The sequence below is a fragment of the Ailuropoda melanoleuca genome, chromosome X, assembly GCF_002007445.2.
Source record: "Ailuropoda melanoleuca isolate Jingjing chromosome X, ASM200744v2, whole genome shotgun sequence".
Classification (NCBI taxonomy): Eukaryota; Metazoa; Chordata; class Mammalia; order Carnivora; family Ursidae; genus Ailuropoda; species Ailuropoda melanoleuca.
The window spans coordinates 62,166,546-62,173,382 of NC_048238.1; the positions used below are offsets into that span (position 1 = coordinate 62,166,546).

Below are 6,837 nucleotides of genomic sequence, written 5' to 3' on the forward strand. Positions count from 1 at the left end.
CCTCCATTCCTAATATTGTTAATGGTAACTCCCCCGCTTTTGCTGCTAGCACAAACTATATTTGCACTTCTGGAAATTTGACCACCTCTGAATTTTCTGATCCATCTAAGCTTGGTATAAATTATACAATTTTTGATAACCACAAATTTGGTGCCTGCCTCAAAGACACTGCTGGCTCCATGGATTCTGTTAGCCTTAAGCATACTACTGAGTCCAAAGATGTCCTTGATGCCAAGGAATCTGGCTTTTTAAAAGATTTCTCCAGGGTCTGGAATCCCATTGGTATCAAGGATCTTACCAATTTAAGCTTTCACTCCAATTCAAATATTCCACTCCCTAGTTTTGACATTATAGTAGAAGCTGAACCACCAAATGTTGTGAAGTTTGCTGTATCATCAGGTGCTGTGAATCAATTTTTTAAGGTAAGTTTATATAAATGTAGACTTTAAATTTCTTCTCAATTTCTTGTAATTCAGAGTGTTAGGTCACTGAACAGGACCAAAAAACTTCCTTTTAAAAATTTACTTGAATATGCAATCCATACAAGAGAAGAGACAAGATGTCCAGTGTTACTTCTTTTTTGACCCTGGTAGCCAGCAACGTGGTTTTCCATCTGAAAGATCCATCTGCTATATAGCTGGTAAATAGAGAAATGGCCTTGATTGCACTGTGGCTGGCTCATCCACTACCTCCATCAAGTGTACAATGGCCAAGTGTTGGTTTCTTCACTCTATTTGCAGAGAGAGTCAAGTTAAATGAATTTAATTACCATGAATCAAGACATTTGAAACTACTATCCCCCAAAATCCCATTTTATAAGGAAGCTGGTAAAAGTAGTTATACCTATTATATTCTAATTTCTCATTAAATAAATAGAATTTTAATTAGTTTGGTGACATAATATTAAGGAGCAAAGAACTCTACACTTTTTCTACTTTTGACTTAAAATTTATTTTTCTTATTTCTCCTGAAAATGAGTAAAATTATATCTTTAATAAGTCTTTATCAAATTCTTCTAGCACTCTGAATTGCATGCACAAACTAGGATTTCTAAATTATGGAAGACTATTTTTGACAAGAGCAAGTAATACTCTTTTTGATGAAACTTTACCACCATACCGTCATTGAGACATAATCAAGTTGGTACACATTGCATTTTATTTTGTTATTCTTCATTAGACATGGTAAACAAATACAATTAATTTGGATTATAGTGTCTGTGTGGATAAATGTGCGACTTGAGAAATTACTTTGTCTTCTACTAGAATGTGTAATTGAATATATATATATATATATATATATATATACACACACTGAAGTGCTTCCAATTATATATATACATTTAAAATAAGGCATATAATCTTATAACCAAAATGAAAGTACAAAATTGTTATCTCTCTAATGCTTTTATTTTAGTAGAGAAAAATTTCATGATTTTCTCAAGAGAAACATCAATCTGGAAGCAGTTGTAAATATAGTTTTATAGCTCCACCTTATGTAAATTTAAGGGTAATGTCCAGTTATAAGAAATAAAAATAATATTGCTAAAATAGAAGCCTTAACATTAGAAAAAAGAGATGTTTTCCCCAGTTGTTTTATACAAATGAACTTTTGTGTTAGTATGAAAACTTTTAAAATATGTTTATTTTATGGATTTGGTGTTTTTGGATGAATGAAAATATGGTTATCATAAGTTTTAGCTTACTGGTTAAGGAACACTTTGCAGTTAGAATCCTAGTATATAAGAACTTTGTTTCCTAAGTTTGCATATGTAAAACATATCATGTTAATCTTAGATGAAAACTACCTGCAAAGTAGGGCATTTCCCTCCACCCCCAAAAATAATCAAATTTTTCAAGTGGAGGGTACACAAACAAAACTTTCTTCTGGAAAAATGGATGATTGCCTTCCCTCAGAGCTTCAGTATTTCCACATTGTCCTGGTTTATTACATCCTTGTTCATATTTCTATCATAAACATCTGCAATAGGGAAAACAGAGGCATTTTCCCCATTAAATTTAAAAGGAATAAAACTTTTCTACTAACCACAATGAACCAAACAACCAACTTAACATCTGAACATATAGTCAAGCCATTTGTATCATCTTCGTTCATTATTTCAATAGGCATTTAATAATTAAGCACTGTAGAAGTCTCAAAAAATATGCAAAGTGAAAAATATAGTGCCCTTTAAGGTGCTTTTAGCCTACTTATCTTAATAGGAAAAAAGTGCCTATTTGAGGATAGAAACTATGTGAAAACAAATAAAATGCCATCTAACTGAGTTTCTAGAATGGTCAGAAAACATTTTGGTTGTTCAGATCACATGTCACCAATGTATTATGTAGTTGGAAATATGTGTGTATTAATTATTATACTGTGTTTCACTTTTCAGAAATAACCAAACAAGGTCATAACTCCTGAAATTATCTTCCTTTTTGTGAGGGTTAACATTGACTTTAATGGGTGGTGGTTTTAGAACTATATTACTAAGAGCCTGATATCATTTAATAAGTTATCTAGAAGTTATTTACAATTCTGAAGAAACAATATGATTCCATATAAAATAGATAAAAGTAGTATCTTATATTTCTTAAACTTTGAAAATAGTTTTTATTTATAAAAAAATTTACTCAAGGATTTAATTAGTTGAAGTACTTGACAGATTCCAATGTATTTAAGAAAAATTGCATTAGGGCCATTCAAAGAAGTAGTCATCATGATTTATGGTAGATTTAAAAAAAACAAAGATGATTCAGTAGTAATACTGAAGGAAATTTTCATATAGTACAGTCTATTATAACCAGAGTTTTATAAATAGAGAGTTATATAGGTCTTCTTAGCAACAGATGTCTGAACATACCAATCAAATGTGTTATGCTTTTTGCACCAAAGTTCTCTTAAATTAATATCTCTAGTAATTGCTCCAAAATTAACCAACAAAAATGTTTTTGTTTATAAATATCTTGTATATTTGAGGAAGCCTACAGATGAGTCTTGGCTCAGGAGAGGCTAAATTTGTAGTATAATGTCAAAATGGATTAACTGAAGTGGCCAGAAGTTTTCATATTTTCGTTTCAAAATGGTCCACCCAATGTATCATTTCCTTTCCAATCATTGAGCCATTAAAATACATGAATAGGTTTAGCTCTTCTGCTTAATATTTATTGAAATAAATCTTAGTTAAACCCAAACTTTAGGCATATTTAGGTGTATAGTACCTACATATTCCGGATAATCTAAGCAATGTCCTGCCTTGTAGTTTCTTAAATATGTTTACATACAGATAAACAGTGTTTCTCTTTCTAGCTTTTTAGGGATATGCTGTGTTTTGTCAGTGGGAGACATGTTTTCTGGGGATTTTCAATCTAAGATACAGTAAATCATCTCCTATCAACTTGCTCAAGGTCTGTTAATTATTAAACTGCTTTACTGAGGTCATCTGTGCACTAAACCTTTCCATAAAGTCACCTTTATATATCAGTTTTATCATATTTCTTTATAACACTGAAGTGTTTCCATGGTATCCTATTGCTGGATTCTTTGTTCGATAAGATAGGGTCCTGAAAGTGTTTAATTGAAATACAATGAACTGAGTTGGAACCTCCTTTGGAATTAATTCGTAAAAGATCTCAAATTGAATGTAACTAAATAAATAATATTGAGTAAAAAATGTTCCTCCTGCTAACCATGTGAACTGCCCATTGTTCTCTGAATAGTTTGGGGGAAAAAAAACAATTGTTATTTGTTAAAAGATCAAAGTCTCAGACTGAATTCAGCCTTCTCTCTTTATCTACACCATGTATAATTTTCTGAGCCAACCACAAACTTACAATGACCCAGATGAGCAATCCAAAGAAAAACCAGTTACCCCAAGTTCAAAATAAAGTGCACTTTATTACTGCCCCTATTGCAGAAAATCTGTGCAAATGACCTACTTTCTGAAGGAATTTCAAAATTATGTATTTTCCCTTGTGTCTCAAGGGCCTTTGGCCCAAGCCCCCTCAAATGTAACCACAGGATCAATGATGCATCTTATCTGGGCAGATAGAGAAAAACAGACCAAATCAACTTTATTCCAAAAGTTGATAGAGACTAACTTAGGAGAACTTTAAGACTATCACTTAACATCATAAATCTTAAATAATCAACTAAATAATCAAGACATTTTATTCTCAAAAAGAAGATTTCACTAGGTTTTCAAATCTCAGAAATGTTTGTTACAATGACACCGAGGTAGATGTGGTGCATTCAACAGCTATAGGATCTGTGCAGTCTGCCATGTTCCAGGCTTGAAAAAAACTGAGGCAACTGTGTCTGAATTTATTTCATCTTCTACTTGAGGGACCATTAGTAAACTACATTTTCCAAAATGTTTAAGTCTGAATTTGGGTGTATTGAGTATCAAAGACAATAAATGTGAAATGATTAAATAAGCAAGGTATAAAATTTCAGGTTTTGTCTCTCATGAGTCTTGTCAACCCAATCCACTTCTAAAGATACCTGGATTCATTAAGTGGAATGTTTATGGGATGGAAGCTGTTGACCCAGTGTAATAGATTCCCTCAATAAAATTAAAGAATGTGGATAAAAAAGTAGTAACAAGAGAGGATATATGGAGGTGAAGACAAAGGAAAGACTTTTATATGGAGGAGGAGGGATATTGTGGAATAATAAGCATGATTTCAGTAATCTTCACCTTTTTTTTATCATATCATTAAATCCCAATATGTTTTGACTGGTCCAAGTCCATTTGTAAAAGAAAAATATTTCTTCTATGTCATCCTTTGTACTTCCTGACCTACCCTTATCTCATCACACACATGCACATGCACACACACATGCACACACACTTACACAAACACACACACACACAATTGCAGACTTTTCAAAGTTTCAAATACCAAGAATATAAGCACTCTATATTAACAAATGCTCACTTATTCATCACCAGCTTCTGTTTTTCCCATTCTGAGGTCATTCTAACACTCTAATAGACCAGCCCCATTTAGAAAGTAACCAAGGTGTCAAGCTGTCAAGCAAAGTGTACTTCCTGATTGCTAACTTTTGAAAGTTTATCTCCTGATATATCCACTACCACCTCATTTTTACCCTTTCACAGAGAACGTATACAAACACACAAACACATGCACACATACACACACACCATTGATAACTTTTTCTGCTTTGGGATTACTTTGAGGACCATAGCCATCTGAGTTTTCACTGAGATTTTAATAAGAAGATCATTTTTATCACAAATAACTGATTTTGGTTTTTTTTTTTAATAACCGATTTTTTTTATAAGAAGTTAGGAACAATATGTTTGTTCATAATTACTATCTTAGTACTTCCTGAATAAAAAGATGACCGATCAAGTAGTAAATGAAGTAGAAATAATAGAAGAAACAAGCACCAGCACTACCTCATTTTATCACATAAATATTATACCACAAATGGACAGTGACCACAGCCAAGAAGCGTAGTTCATCCTACCTGACTGTATAGTGATAATGAGGCAAACAAAATTTTATTCTAGGCCCTGAAAAGACCATTTCTAGATAGTTGCAAAAGGTTCCAAATAAGATTGCTAATTGTGAGAGTTTTAAGCAAAAGGTCCAGAAAATTCTCAGTATGATTATTATTTTCATGGCTTTATACTCTTGAATATAGTTTACAAATGGAATATGATATCACATAACAAAAGATTAGTAAGACATCAATGTTGAAGTTAGAAAACACATGAAAATAAGCAAACTTCAATGTAAATCTTCAGGCAGTCATTTCATAACCAGGATTTAGTAGCACTTACTATTTGACACGCATTCTTGAGTTTTACATGTAGTAGTTCCTTTAGCCCTCTCAACAACCCTATGAAGTTACATAATTTTCCCTATTATCCCTATTTTATAGGTGAGGACTATGTTATATAGTCAAATAACCTTTTTGTGATCACACAGCTACCAAGTGAAAAAGAATCAGAGCCTATATTGAAAAATTTAAAGTTAATTTTATGTATTGAAAATAATATATAATTAAAGGTGTCAAGTAGTAAATATTGAGTTAACCTAATGTTAGCAGAGGCCTAGGTTACAAAATGAAAACTACTGTAGTTCCATCTTAGTATTTTAAGAGACAGTATTATACCTGTGATTATAAGGTGATCATAGTAGTTTTTTGGGTATGGGTTTGAAGTTTCCAAGGATCATGATATCTAATATTTTATATTAAATAATCTATTTAAAGTAGTCTAAGGATAAAAATATTTTTTCTTTCATTACAACTTTTAACTCCCAAGTTTCTTTTTATCCTGTTGTTGCAGCTCAACCTCCAGACAGGTAGCAGACAAAACCTTGACCCCTGATTAGTGAAAAGAATACCTTGAGATGGAAAAGACAAAGGCCCAGCCAAGAAGGTTTTGAGGATATGAGCAAATAACTTCAAAACTTGCAGAGATCCCTGAGCAATGTTTATTATATGTTTATTCTTTTATCCCCTCCCCATTACATGACCTTGCCTTTATTGTCCATGGGACCAACAATGTTGCTTCAAAATACCATGTGACAATTGTCCCATTCATCTTATTTGCTTCTGGCAGACTCTGAAGTTAGAAAAAGGACACATTGTGGTCCTTTCTAGCCATCATATAAAAATTATTTTGTATTGTTAATGACTAAAGAGTGCAGTCAGATTTTTCAGGCAGAAATTGTCTCCATCTTTTGTGTAAGTCTCCAGAAGAAGATTGTCTTAACTTTTAAGAAATTGTATGACAGATGCTTTTAAAATTGTGATAGCCACTCTAGGTTTAATATCACCCATAATAAATTGTTATTTTAT

General features: G+C 32.3%; 1 long non-coding RNA gene across 1 annotated transcript; it reads left to right on the plus strand.

Annotated features, from left to right (window-relative positions):
• Positions 1–353: 353 nt before the first annotated feature.
• On the plus strand, positions 354–6,494 carry LOC117797439. Its single transcript, XR_004622412.1, has 3 exons — positions 354–422; positions 3,310–3,407; positions 6,323–6,494. It is a non-coding gene; the product is annotated as an uncharacterized LOC117797439 (long non-coding RNA).
• Positions 6,495–6,837: the final 343 nt, after the last annotated feature.